A 14,815-nucleotide genomic window follows, 5' to 3' on the forward strand; every position below is an offset into this window, starting at 1 on the left:
AGTGGCTCCTGTATCTTAGAATTTCAAGTGTGAGTCAAACTTCAGGCATGGCTGGATCCAGGGTTTCTAACAGTGTTGTTGATTTATCTCCTTCTGTGGAACTCTGTCCTTCCAGCAGAGTCGTCTTCGTCATTTCTTCTCTTTATTTCCTTTTGAAACAGTCTTACTGTGTAGCCCTGGCTAGCCCCCAAACTCTATGTAGACCAGACGGGTCTTCAACTCAGACATCGCCCTGCCTCTGCCTCCATAATGCTGGTGATAAAGATGTCTGTCTTTATGTCCAGCCAGTCATTACCATCTTAATCAGAGGAGCTGTGATTTTATGACTCCATGTGAACTCACTCGCCAAAAAGACTGGGCCTGCTGGTTGCTAGACACTCCCCCTCTATCCACTTTCCAGCTGCAGTGAATTCTACCCAAGGTCTCTGGAGAGGCTACAGTACAAAGATATTAAATAGTTAACTGAAGGGGGCAGAGAACTCCATGAGTGCCACTAGGAGAGTTTGCCTCCCCATGCTTGGGTGGGAGTTTTCATGGCGTGGCTGTTTGGGGCTCACTCAACTACTGTAGGGGACTCCTCCCCCAGGCTCCTGTAAGTGAGCCCGATAACTACATTGTACACGCTATGGTGCTTGTGAGATCAGAGTGTAATTTTCAGGAGTGGTAACTCTCCTTCCGAACCCTTGTAAACTCTGGGGTTTAAACTCATATGAGCAGGTTTGGCGGCAAATGCCTTGACTTCACTGAGCCATTGCTCTGACCCTGGCTTTTCCACCAGACCCCTTCCTCTCTAATCCCAGGAAGGGACGACTAATCAACAACCCATTCACTCACATTTCTGGAGACTCAACCTTCTCCCACTTGCTCCAGCCAAAAATTCCAGAGTCAGGGATTCTGATTGGCCTAACTTGTCTCATATGCCCAGACCCACCTAAGTAAAATAGGGTTTTGTGATTGGCTTGTCTGTTCCTATCAGAGGGTAAGACTTCAGAGTGGATGCTAGCCCAGCCCACCCCAAAGACAAGAACTGAGAGGGTGCTGGAGACACCTGTCAGGGATAAAGATTAAATTCTTGCTCCAAATGTGGTGGTACACGCTTGTAACCCTAAAGATTGCACAGGTGTGAGTCCAACCTGGGGCCATACAGCAAGACCCTGTCTCAAAACAAAACAAAGGAAAAAGGAAAAACACGGGCTGCAAAGCAGCTCAGGGTGTTAATAAGAAGGGTCGCCAAGACTGGCTCAGGGGTCCAGCCTCCCAGGGAGAGATGTCACCGGGTGAGAAGCAGCAGACAGCATGCCAGGCCTAGGGAGGGACCAGCCAGGATTCCCACAGTGAGGCAGAGAGAGCAGGACAGGACAGGGTGAGAATGGTGACCCCATAAGTCCCAGTTTCAACTCTGGAGAGTGGGAATGAGAAGATACCTTATCTTCAGACCCATTTTACAGGCAAAGACTCAGGTTAGATCAGGTCCTGGACTAGAGAGCTTGCTTCAAGCCCTCTGGTCTATCCCAGGAGCTGGATCTCTGACGATCACCCCAGAGAAAGGGGAGGATTGACCTGGATATGCATTTAGAAGCCCTTCTGGGTCTCCTGGGCTTCTGTCTAGAAATTCAGTCTCTAATAACCCAAAATGCAATTTCACTTGAGAGCATGCTACTGCATCTGATTTGTAATGGGGAAACTGAGTCCAGAAAGGGTCACAAATGAGCTGGGGTGGACATCATTTAGAACATGGAAGATTGAACACCCGCTGTATCCTTTTCTCCATTCTAAATACCTACTTCTCACAGTGGTCCTGTCCCCTTGCCCCTGGGGTGGCAGTGTCTGTGGGGCCTGAGCATCCTTTGCGGCACCTCACCCTCCTCTCTCTCTCTGATATTCTAAGACTTTATGCAATCAAGGGCAGCCACAAGGTCTGGAAACAGACATGTCGAGTAATTGGGGCCAGCAAGATGGCTCAGTGGGTAAATGGGCGTGTCTCCAAGCATGAGGAACTGAGTTCAATCCCTGGATCCCATTTGATGAAAGAAGAGAACTGACCCCCCCCCCAAAATGTTTCTCTGACCTTAAAAAGAAACATGAAGAGTAACTGAGGTGCAGAGTTTATGGTCACCCTATATAATACCCTTTACACCCTTTACCCATGAGAAACAGGCACAGAGGTAAGGAAAGACTGTCACGGGTATCGGTGATCCCCAAACAGTGGTATCTTGTCCCCACGACAATCTGCAGTCAGAAAGGGGAAAGAAGATTTTCATGTGGAAGTGAGGGGACCCAAAGGATGTGCCGAGTCCCAGTCATAAGGGGGGATAGTTAGTAGTGACTAACTAAACCCATGGCTCCTGTGACCTGGGTTCCAGTTTTTTTTTTTTCAAGACAGGATTTCTCTGTATAGTCCTGGCTGTCCTGGAACTCACTCTGTAGACCAGGCTGGCCTCGAACTCAGAAATCTGCCTGCCTCTGCTTCCCAAGTGCTGGGATTAAAGGTGTGCATCACCACTGCCCGGCTGGGTTCCAGTTCTGATGTGCCATTTCTTAACTCTGTGCCCTCAGGTGAATGACTTCCTGCTCCTCTCTGGGTCTCGACTTCCTCATCTGTAAGATGGGGATAATATTTCTATAGGTACTTCCCTGGGTGGTGGAGATGGTTAAAGGAAAATGAGGTATATAGAAGGATAGGGAACAGCTCAGTTGGTAAACGTGAAAGACCTGAGTTCAATCCCCATAACCTGTGTGTGTGTGTGTGTGTTGTAGTGTGTGCCTCTGTGTGTGTTGCAGTATGTGCCTGTGTGTGTGGTGCAGTGTTGCAGTGTGTGCCTGTGTGTGTGTGTGGTGCAGTGTGTGCCTGTGTGTGTGGTGCAGTGTGTGCCTCTGTGTGTGGTCCAGTGTGTGCCTCTGTGTGTGGTGCAGTGTGTGCCTCTCTGTGTGTGTGTTTTCTTGGTGTTTTGAGACTGGGTCTCGGTAGTCTAGAACTCACTATGTAGACCAGGCTGACCTCAAACTCACAGAGATCTGCCTGCCTTTGCCTCTCCAGAGTTGAGATAAAAGATAGTACAGTGCCCATTTTTTTTATAGCCGACATGGGGGCACAAACTTGAGAGAGACAGATAGATGGCTGGAGTTCCCTGACCAGCCAATCTCGTCTTCTTGGTGAGTTCCAAGTTAGTGAGAGACTTTCAAAAACCAAGATGGAGCGAGTGGGGGCCTGGGTCAAACGCACTTGCCATACAAGCCTGATGACCAGAGTTCAACCCCTGGAGCCCTCTGAGGGAAGGAGAGAACTGACTCCTGTAAGTCGTCCTTTGATCTTCACACAAATGTGGTGGCATGCACCCAAACACACACATGTTTTCTCTGTCTTAAACACACAATAATAATAATAATAATAAACAACAATAAAATTGAAAGCCAGGGTGGATAGCACCTGAGGAATGAGGAATGAGAGCCAAGGGTGTTGTCGGGGCTCTTCCTCTACATGCACACCCACATACATACACATGTGTCCTTGCATGTACAGGAACATGCAAATAGGTACACACATAGGAGAAAGTATGGCACATGATACAGAAGATAATTTGTAAATTTAGCACTGTGGAGGCATCCATCCACTCATCAATTCCTTCTTCCACTCCTCCATGCATGCATGCATCCACCCATCCATCCATCCATCCATCCATCCATCCACTCATCCACTTACCCACCCATCCACCCATTCATCCACCCACTCATCCACCCATCTATCCATCCATCCATCCATCTACCCATCCATCCACTCATCCACCCATCCATCCATCCATCCATCCATCCATCCATCCATCAATGCACCGGCCTCTTTTTTACAATGCAGTGGCACTTTTTGTAACTTCCTTCTGTTCCCCATCAACAATGCTATGAACATTTCCAGGTCCTAGAGCTGGCTCCTAGCCGCTGCCCCTGGCTAGCAAGGTAGTTGGAACTTTGAGGAACAGCTGGGTAAAGTTTTGTAAAGTCGAAGCCTTGAACCTCCCACACGAATGTCCAGGCCCCTCACCCTGTCTTCAGTTATGAACTCTTCCTGTCCTGCAAAACCTGGGCCAGCTGCTATGGGAACTTCCTGCTGGACTTCCAGCTCCCTTCTCTTCTTTCTTCTACCTAATCCTGTGTGCACTGGTTGAATGAAATACTTTGTCAAATGCCTGAGGGCTGGTGACTTCTTAAATAATCCCAGCTAATGACAGTGCTTCTCTCAGTGTTTAATTATCTTAACATTTTCTCAGCCCTTCCATTTGCACAGGTGAGAAAGTACAGGGTCAGAGAGGTGGCAAGATTTGCCGAGGTGACAGATCTCAGAAGCCATACGCCTAACCACTACCGACTTCCTCCTGTCTATGGAGTCCCCTGGCCCACTCCCTGGCAGCTGAGGCTGAAGGACTCGGGCAGGTACATCCAAATGACTCTCATCACTTGGAGGTGGCTCATGAAGTCCTTGCTGAGGATGAAGCCTCAGATCCAACTGAGCTGAGGCCCTGTCCCCTTGAGCTTCCTCTTGAGCCCTTGTCACCGGAGGCCCTGGCCCAGGTGGGGTGGGGGCCAACGGGTGACAATGACCGATTTAGAAAGTAAAGTGGCTTTTCAAACAAATAAGAAAGAAGAGGAAAGAAAGCATGGCCTGCCCGCTTCCTGCCTCACTCTCTCTCCTGCACCTGGGCCCCAGCTGCGGGTCCTCTAGGCTTGTTTGCTTGCGCATCCTGCCTGGGAGCCTCTTCTCCCCCCCCCCCATTCCCCTCCTTTGGGGTGGGATGATTGTGGAGCCCCTGGAAATAAACCTCTCTGTGATTGTTGTATTGTCATGGTCTGTAGCATTGTGTAAGACAATGCCAGTAATCACTACACCGGGGGCTTCCTGCATTGTCAAGGACCAGAGAGTGCTACCAGCTCAGCGCCCACTGGGGAGCAGCCTGCCAGGCTTACAGGGCCTTAGGAGGCCTGAGCAGCTTGCTGCTTTGTTTTCTTGTCGGCAAAATAGGGTTGGACATAAAAGGTGAAGTTCAGGGTCCTTGATGGTGACCACTTAGCCACATGGGGACAAAGTTTTCAGGCCTCCTAGGCTATGACTGGGAAGTGAACACTAATTCCACATCCTTGATTCTACCTGCTGGTTGGTTTGTTGTTTTATCCAAAGTCTCATGTAGCCCAGACTGGCCTTGAACTCCCTATGTAGACAAGGATGACCTTAAACTTCCAATCCTAGTGTCTGCCTCCTAAGTGCTGGGATCGCAGGAGAGTACCCCACCAAAGCCATTTCTGCAGTGCCGGGGTTGAACTCAGGGATTTGTGCATGACCGCATGACCGACAAACACTCTGCCAGCTGAGCTCTGGCCCAGTCATGCTGTCTGCTGTATTAAGCACACATAGTGCATGTCACTCATTTTATCTGGATAAGAACAAGATGGAGTAGATGCTGTCATCCCTGTTTTCTAGACGAGCACACTAAGATTCGGGAAGTGACCGTCTCATCCAGTTCAGCTGGCAGGTATGGTTTAGTTGGGTGTTCAGAGCTGCCTGGGTCAGGGCCAAGCATCGAGGGTTTGAGTCGTTCTGTGACCACAGGCAACTCAGTTGCTTTCTGAGACTTAGCTCTTTACCTATGAAAGCAAACATCCCATAATACCTACCTGCAGATACTATTCAATCCTCGGGGACCATGATGGAGCAGCGATCCTGTAAAGAGAGGATGTGACTCTCCCAGGGATTTGGCTGTCAGTACCGAGGTGCTACACCATTCAGATTAGCTTGATGTCACAGTCAGACAGGCAGAGAGGCTACTGAGGGCCCTGCCCAGTTCTCTACATCTGAACACCCTGCAGTTGAGGCTGGCCAGCTATTCCAGGAGGCACCTGGTGAGAGGTGGCTCCACCCACTGGGGGGGCTAAAAAAAAAAAAAATCCCTGAGGCTGACACCATGCAAGCTGCCTGTCACCTGCTACAGTTAATAGCAAACTGCAGTTCTGTTCCTGTCCCTCCCCACCCCAACAGCTGTGCAGCATTGGGGGAGCCATTTGACTTTCTGAGATGGAACCAGAACATTCATTCTGCAGAGGATTTGGGACTAGAGACACTGTTAAGGAGCATATGGTTGCAGGACGGCCCTGAGACCGGGGTGCCTGGCTATATCCTGCTGTGTGTGACTGTGGACAAGTCCTGTGGACTGACTGAGCTTCAGTTGCCACCACTGGAGAATGGGATGTCATAGCTTCTAAGACAGTAGGAGCCCAGGGATGATGGTTATGGCTGTAGCCTCATGCTGCCCTCAAAAAGGGCACTCTGGGGTAATCAAAGTCATGGGAGCATATGGCTCAGCAGGTGGAGGCACTCGCCAACAGGCCCCTGAACCTAGGTTTGATTCCCAGAGTCCATATGGTGAAAGAAAAATCCTAAATCCTGTACAGTGTTCTCTGACCTTCAAACTCACATCATGATGTATGCATGTCTGCACATAGTCAAAATAATGTTTAAAAAAAATGTCGGATGGTGGTAGCACACAATGTTTTAAAAAATGTCGGATGGTGGTGGCACATGCCTTTAATCCCAGCACTTGGGAGGCAGAGGCAGGAGGATTTCTGAGTTCGAGGCCAACCTGATCTACAGAGTGACTTTCAGGACAGCCAGAGCTACACAGAGAAACCCTGTTCCAAAAAAACAAAACCCAAACCAAACCAACCAAACAAACAAACAAATGCACAAAACCAAAACCAAGGTCCTAGAATACTGTGTTCTCTCTTGTGCCAGATTTCTTGATTTGCCTGGCCACCAAAAGCTGTCCTTCTTAACTTAGTCTGTGCCCTGGCAAGTGGCCTCTGTGGGTGATAGCAATGCCCGTTATGCCTTGGCCCCTGGTGAGGGAGGAAGACAGAGAGTAGCTGGTACACTGCCCACATAACTTTCTTCAGGGTTGCCACAGGTTGGCTATGTCCAGCTGTAGCTGCTTCAGAGTGGCCCTGAACATGTCTCTAGCCTGGGTCCCACCCTCCAGGCCTTAAACCATGGCTCCCAGGATTCCAGCCTTCATTAATCACCCATTGAATGAACTAAAAAACATGTCAGCTGTCTTCTGCCTGAGCCCTGTATTCACCCTGGGCTTTGGGGATGGGAGAAAATCCACCCACATTCATCTGCCTTTTTTTTTTTTTGTAATTAATGTATTTATTTGTGCATGCCACCACAGTGCCACAGCGGTCCTTTATTTTTGTTTATTTATTTTTACATTTATTCATGTTATTTTTACATATATAGGTGTTTTGCCTGCATGTATGTATGTGGTACACATACTTCAATGCATTACCCAAAGAGACCAGAAGGTGGTGATAGATCTCATGTAACTGGGATTAACAGATGGTTATGAGCCACTATATGGGTGCTGAAAATTGAACCTGGGTCCTCAGAAAAATAAAAAAATATTCTAACGCCCTGAGCCATCTCTTCAATCTATTTAATTTTTTCTGAGATAGAGACTTTATCTGTATCTCTGACTGGCCTATGTGGACCAGGCTGGCCTTGAACTCATGCCTCCTCCAGTGCTGGGATTCAACGCATCTACCAGGTCCAGTCGACTTTTTACTTTCATTTTATTTATTTATTTATTTATTTATTTATTTATTTATTGGTTTTTCGAGACAGGGTTTCTCTGTGTAGCCCTGGCTGTCCTGGAACTCACTCTGTAGACCAGGCTGGCCTCGAACTCAGAAATCCACTTGCCTCTGCCTCCCAAGTACTGAGACTAAAGGAGTGTGCCACCACTGCCCAGCTACTTTCATTATTTTTAAATATTTATTTTCATCATTTTTATTTCTGTTGTCTTTGTGACTATGCCGAATGTATGTGCAGTACCTGCGGAAGCCATAAGAGGGCATCAGATTCCCCTGGAGCTGGAGTTATAGGTGGTTGTGAATGGTCTCACTTAGGTGCTGGGAACAGCTTCTTCGCCCAGCCATCTCTCCAGCCCTTACTTATAATTTTGTTGTGTGTGTTAGAGAACAAGTTTAAGAATTAATCATCTTAGCCGGGCGGTGGTGGCGCATGCCTTTAATCCCAGCACTTGGGAGGCAGAGGCAGGCGGATTTCTGAGTTCGAGGCCAGCCTGGTCTACAGAGTGAGTTCCAGGACAGCCAGGGGTACACAGAGAAACCCTGTCTCGAAAAACCAAAAAAAAAAAAAAATTGATCATCTTTTGTTTTTAAATGTTTTGTTTTGTTTATAATTAGGGCTGTTTTGACTGCCTGCGTGTCTGTGTAGTTGAAGGGAATTACTGATGAGGTTGCTGGGATCAAGTCCAGGTCCTCTGGAAGAGTAGTCAGTGCTCTTTTTTTTTTTTTAAAAGATTTTATTTATTTTATATATATGACAAGTACACTGTAGCTGTCTTCAGACACAACAGTAGAGGGCGTCAGATCCCATTACAGATGGTTGATGAGCCACCCACCATGTGTTTGCTGGGAATTGAACTCAGGACTTCTGGAAGAGCAGTCAGTGCTCTTAACCGCTGAGCCGTCTCTCCGGCCCACATCCAGCTTTTTTATGTGTGTCCTGTGAGTCTCCTTGGAGTCCCCAGGCTTGCTTTTCCCCATCAGGCCCACCCACCAACCCCCTTTTTACTCCCCAGACTGCCAGGCTCACTTGTGCACACTTTACAGCCCAAGCAAGTCTTGAATTTGTGATCCTCCTGTCTCAGTTTCCTAAGTGGCCAGGATAACAGGCCTGTGCTACCATGCCTAGCTCTTATACATGTGTTTATTCACTGGGTTGACTTCTGCCGTGTATCTTCGTGGGGTAGATGACCAAGGGACACTGCCTTCCTCACGTAGCTGTTTGGTAGAGAGACAGACACCTAAACAGTGGAACACTTCTGAGAAGCATCTCCTTCCAGTTCTAACCTCTCCCCTTCCCTCTCCTCTTCTTTCTCCCTCACTTCCATCCTTTCTCCCTTATTTATTGCTGAGAGTGGTCTCAAACTAGATACTCTCCTGCCTGAGCCTCTCCAATGCTGGAATTACATTCCTGGCATATACTTCATGGCATCTTTTTTTTTTTCCTTTTTCTTTTCCTATTTAAGAAGCATACAAGGAGCTGGAGATGTGGTTTAATTGGCACAACACTTGCCCTGCACAGAGTCCTGAGTTTTGTCCCTAGCTCTTAAACAGTACAGGCTATGCTACAGGCTATGCTACAGGCTATGCTACAGGCTATTGTACAGGCTATGGTACAGGCTATGGTACAAGCTATGGTACAAGCTATGGTACAAGCTATGGTACAAGCTATGGTACAAGCTATGGTACAAGCTATGGTGGCGCAGCCTAGATTCCCAGCACTTGGGAGGTACAAGAAGCAAAAGGACCACAAGTTCAAGGTTATCCTTAACTACATATCAAGTTCAAGGTCAACCTGGGATACAAGAGACTTTGTTTCAGAAAAAGAAAAACCTGTGGCACCGGAGGTGGTAGCGCACGCCGATAGCTCCAGCACTCAGGAGGCAGAAGCATGCAGATTTGTGACTTCAAGGTCAGCCTGGTCGACAGAGTGAATTCCAGGTCAGCCAGGGCTACATAAAGAGACTCTGTGTCAAAGCAAAACCAAAACCAAACAACTTTGTGATTGCCTAATATGTGTAAACCTGAGATGGTTCCTCAGAAATGCAAAATAAATTTAAAAAAAAGAAACAAACGTTCAACTCAGTGTTTTAATTATCAATATATAGTATTGTCTGGGAGGGCAGCTGGGGGGCAGGGCGCACTGGCTCCTGGGTGGGAGGCAATGGTGCCGGTGAACCTGGGCCATGAGGCTAGCTGCCATTTTGACTCTTATTGCCATCAGCAATCCCTTCGGAGCCCAGACACCCAGAGACTCCTGCCCCCTGAGCCAGAGCAGGTATGCAGACGATCCACATATGGGCCTGGAAACTGTTCAACAGAACGGTGGAGTAAGATTCTCTGGTGGGCAGCTTACCCCTGGGGCTCATAGGTAAAATCAGGGAGGGAACCTCAAACCCATATCCATGCTCAGGAGCTGGGGAACCCAATGATATAAGCAAGGGGGGGGGTCTCCGTGGCAACCCCAGTGGATGTGGGGCTTCAGGGAAGCTGTAGTGTGTTCAAAGTAATGGCCAGGGGCTGTTTCCTCCAGCATCTCCTTCATTCATTGGTAAGCCATCTGTCCCTCGGTGTCACCCACCCATCCCTACCCCTCCACGCCTATTGTCTCCAGTTCCTTCATTCTCGTATCCGTCTTACCCATCCACCCACCCACCCACCCATTCATCCACCTACCGAGGTACTTCTCCAGAAGGAGAATGGGGAGCTGGGGGGGGGGAGGCGGAGAATCTTGGCCTGTGAGATGGGCAGTGAATTGGACTGACAGGCAATCAAAGGGCCTAGAATAGAAGCCGTTTGGGAGGAAATCAAAGGGGATTGGCCTTGGCCTAGAGGCAAGATTCCATCCTTGGCTTGGGGATTGACTTAGAAACGGACTCCACTTGGAAATCTGCCCCAGCCTTTGCTTGCTCTCAGCAAAGCAGCCAGTGGGGATTCCAGGCCTGAGGAACGTCAAGAGTGGAACCCCCTTCTTGTAGACCAGAGGTGGAGAGACCTCCAGAGAAAGGACATGCTTATGTCATGCAGGGAGGCAGCCAAACCCCAGGGTCTAATTCCCAGGCTGGTGCTTTCCCCAGCAGAGTGCTTCTCACTCTGTACCCTGGCAGCGCCAAAACCAATATTGGCTGATGACCCTTTAGCACCTGGCGCAGCATTGGACCAGAGAAGGGAACCTTCCCACCTCTGTGAGCTCCTGCACTGTCTCCAGATGTTACTTTAGCTCTTTTCTGGGGAGATTAGAACAGGAGCCTGCTGACCCCCAGAGTGCCCCACTGTCCTCCCTCCCTGGGCCAGGGAAGTCCTAAGAACTGTTCACTGATGAGAAAGGGAGGCAGGAACTTACCCACAATCCCACAGTCCAGAGGTGGCACATCCCTGCCTCTACTATCCTGCACTGATCGAAGACATTAGGTAACATGTGTACCTCTGGGGTTCAGGCCTCCAGGTAGCCTTGAGCCTTTGAAGTTGGGGACAGTGGATAGATGCAGTTGGCAGAGACGGGAGTTCGGGGTGGGGGTCTGTAGGGATACTGAGAGAGAGCAGGGCAGGGAGAGACACCTCAAGGACAGTTTTTCACCTGCCACCTGCTCAGCCCCACCTAGCCATGGAAAATGTGACTCAAAGGAAGCTGGTGTCTGGGGACAGGGGGTGTGCGTGGGTGACAGCATGTTGGGGGCAACAGGGGAGGGTGGAAGCTGGATCTGGGGTGAGGTTGGGGTACAGGTTCAGAGTTCTGCTCAGCCTCTGCCTTGGTCTCTCGGGGAGCTTTCACTTCTCGAAGACTGAGCAAGCTGGCCTGAGAAAGATGTCCCCAAGCCTCTGTAGCTACAGCCAGGTGTTCTCTCCTCAGTGGTTCAAGCGACCAGCATTCTTTGTATGTCTGCTGTGTGCAAGAACACAGCTACATGATAGTCCCTTTCCTTCTATGAGATGTCCAGGTATGGACAGGAACCCCATGGGTAACTCAATCCAACAGGGGCATCTGGAAGCTCAAATACTGTCTACAATGAGGAAACAGGATCCTCTTCCTAGGACTTGCGCCCTTAAAAAAATGTTTGTGTCTTCCCAACCTCCAGTGACCCTGTTAGGGAGGAACTGCTACTGTGAGCATCCATCCAACAGGTGCTAGGGAGGCCATCTGGACTGGGGACATAGCTCAATGGTAAAATGGTTGCCTAGAATGCAGAGGTCCAATCCCCAGTTAGAGTAAAAAACAGATTAATGCATACACACAAAGGACATTGGGCTTAGTGCTCTCACCTGCTCCACCGAGGGAGGAAGGGAACAGGTGCTGGGCAGGAAGGGATTCGAGGGGGCAACAGGCAGGGAGGACAACGGGAAGCCAGTGAGTGGAGCTGAAACAGGAAGGGGGCAGGGAGAAGGCTGAGACAAGAGCAGCCAGACTCAGGTCGAGTCCCTCGGAGTGCCACCCTGGCCTTGGAACTCTGCAGAACTTCTGTGCATTTGTTCTGGGAGACCCTAGGACCCATGACCAGTTGAGAACCAGATGGGACCCAAGTGACACGGGATTTTATGTTGATGTCATGTTTGCTTCCCGGGCTGCTGTGACCATAGACAGATGCCCAAAAGCTGAAGTGAGTTTCTAAAAAAACAAACAAATAACACAGTAGGGGGCGCGGTGGCGGGAGCAGCTGCGCAGGTCTTTAATCCCAGCATTTAGGAGGCAGAGGCAGATGGATCTCTGACTTTGAGGCCAGCCTGGTCTGATTAGTGAGTTCCCAGGCAGCTAAGGCCCCACAGAGACCCTGTCTCAAACAACAACAACCCGAATTACAATAATTTACTTTTTTTTTTTTTTTAAATTGTAGGAAGAGTGCACACAGGCAAAGGTGCATATGTAGAGGTCAAAGGACAACTTTACAGGAATCTATTTTTGCCTCCCTCCGTGTGGAACCTGGGAATCGAACTGAGGTGTTCAGGCTTGCCAACAGGGGCCTTTACCTGATAAGTTTATCTGGCTGACTCAAAGCTCCACCTTCTTCCCTCCTAGCTCCGAGGACCCAGAGATTAAACTGAAGGTGTCTTCAGTGAACTCTGATGGATGATTTGTTGATGTTTCCTGCTTTTACCGGCAGCCTGGGCATCCCTCGGGCTTCAGCTCCTTCTGTTATTCTCTGACAATACAATTCCTGTGCCTCTTTCCCCTTTACAGGATGAGGCCAACCATATTGGGTTAAGGCCTCACCCCACCCAACCAAGTACATCTATCTTTCTTTCTCTCCCTCTTTCCATTTTTTCTCCATTGTCTCTCTCTCTCTCTCTCTCTCTCTCTCTCTCTCTCTCTCTCTTTCTCTCTCTTTCTTTCTTTCTGCTTGATACAGAGTCTTATGTAGCCAAAGCTCTCAAAAACACTATGTCGATAAGGATCGCCTTGATTCTCTTGTACTGGGACCACAGGTGTGCTCCACCACGGGTTTTTTTTTATGCAATGCTGGGGATTGAACCCAGGTACCTGTGAGGCAAGAGCCCTAGCCGCTGAGCCACATCCCAGCCTGACCTCAGCTTAACAGCCATATCTACGTCTACCTTTCCTCCAATTAAGGCCAGCGTCCGAGGTGCTGGGAGGTAAGCAGGACCTCAGCATATCTTTTGGAGGACACAACTCAACCCAGAACTTGGGTCGGTTGTTAAAGTGCTCTTATACAAATAAACCCTGAGTCTGAGAAAGTCTACGTGAGTCATCTGTCAATTTGAGAGTCAGAAAAGACGGCCTTGGAGCTTTTGTGCTCCACACTCAACCCCCCAAGCCAAAAGAAAAGGCAGCCTTGCTGTGCATTTCTCCCCTGCAAGAGTACTTTGCCCTAGTGGGTACTAAATAAATGTTTGAGAAATCCTTGACTTGCGGTTCCCTAAGGCCCTTGGATCTTTCTTTAACAAATCAAAAGAACAGATTAAAGGGCCCTGGAGGACTAGGTTCAGCTGCCTCTGCCCTGGATTCCCGGCTGGCTGCTGTTCTGATGACCTTAGCATTCCCTTCTGTTTGAGCGCCAGCCTGGGGACAGAGGGGCAGAAAGGATGAGCCTTGGCTCCTCTCCCCACTGGATGAAGGAGACCCCATGGTGTATCCAGTTTGCCCACTTTAATCGTGGGACTCTTGGCCCAATTGCCCAGTTGATAACCCTGATACAGGGTTATCCTAAACATCAGACCAAAATTCATATTCTTGTTTTCTAGTTTATTTTATTATTATTTTTTTTTTTTTTTGGTTTTTCGAGACAGGGTTTCTCTGTGTAGTCCTGGCTGTCCTGGAACTCACTCTGTAGACCAGGCTGGCCTCGAACTCAGAAATCCGCCTGCCTCTGCCTCCCAAGTGCTGGGATTAAAAGTGTGTGCCACCACTGCCCGGCTTTCTAATTTAAATTTTTAAATATTTTATTGAGTCTATTCATTTTATTTGTATGTGTGAGTGTTTTGCCTCCATATATATATATATACACACACACACACATGCGCTTAATGCCTGTGGAGCTCAGAAGAGGACATCAGATCCCATGGAAGTGGAGTTATAGATGCCTGTGAGCTGGGAATTGAACCTGGGTCCCCTGGAAGAGCAACTGGTAATCTTAACTGCTAAACCACCTCTCCAAGCCCAAGGTCACATTCTTAAAATTGGCCATTTCCTTTATGGCTTTGGCCCCAGCTGTCTATCTGTGGTTGTTTCCACTGTCCTGCAGCCGTGGAGAGAGATAAGGGGTAACCTGGTCGTACAGAGGAAGGGGTACATCCTGAAGCCAGGTCCACAGTGGCCTCAGCAAGACCTTCGTGAACTAACCCGCAAGTGGGTTGAACTTTCCGTCTGCATCTCCTTTGTCGCCACTTGTCACAATCTCCCTGGAAGACACCTTATCCCTACCACAATAGAGTTTACTCCAGCACGCTCTGCTGACTAGTGACACAGCCTCTCTCCAATCCAGAGAGGTGCCAGCCCCAGGCCAGGACCAAACAGCAGGCAGAGCACATGAGAAAAGGGACAGGCCAGAAACCTGCCTGCAAATGGCTTTGTCAGTGTTTGCCTGTGTGACCTTGAGCAAGTCAGTATCCCTCTCTGAGCTTGTCTCCTCTCTGTGGAGCTGAGTAGGGAGAGATACCCGAACAGTATGAAGACATAAGCTATGTGTATCCTCCTGTGAGCCAGTGTCTTAGCGTTCTTTCTAATTTGCATAGATTT

Source organism: Grammomys surdaster, unplaced genomic scaffold (genome assembly GCF_004785775.1).
Source record: "Grammomys surdaster isolate TR1022 unplaced genomic scaffold, NIH_TR_1.0 126313, whole genome shotgun sequence".
NCBI classification, from domain to species: domain Eukaryota; kingdom Metazoa; phylum Chordata; class Mammalia; order Rodentia; family Muridae; genus Grammomys; species Grammomys surdaster.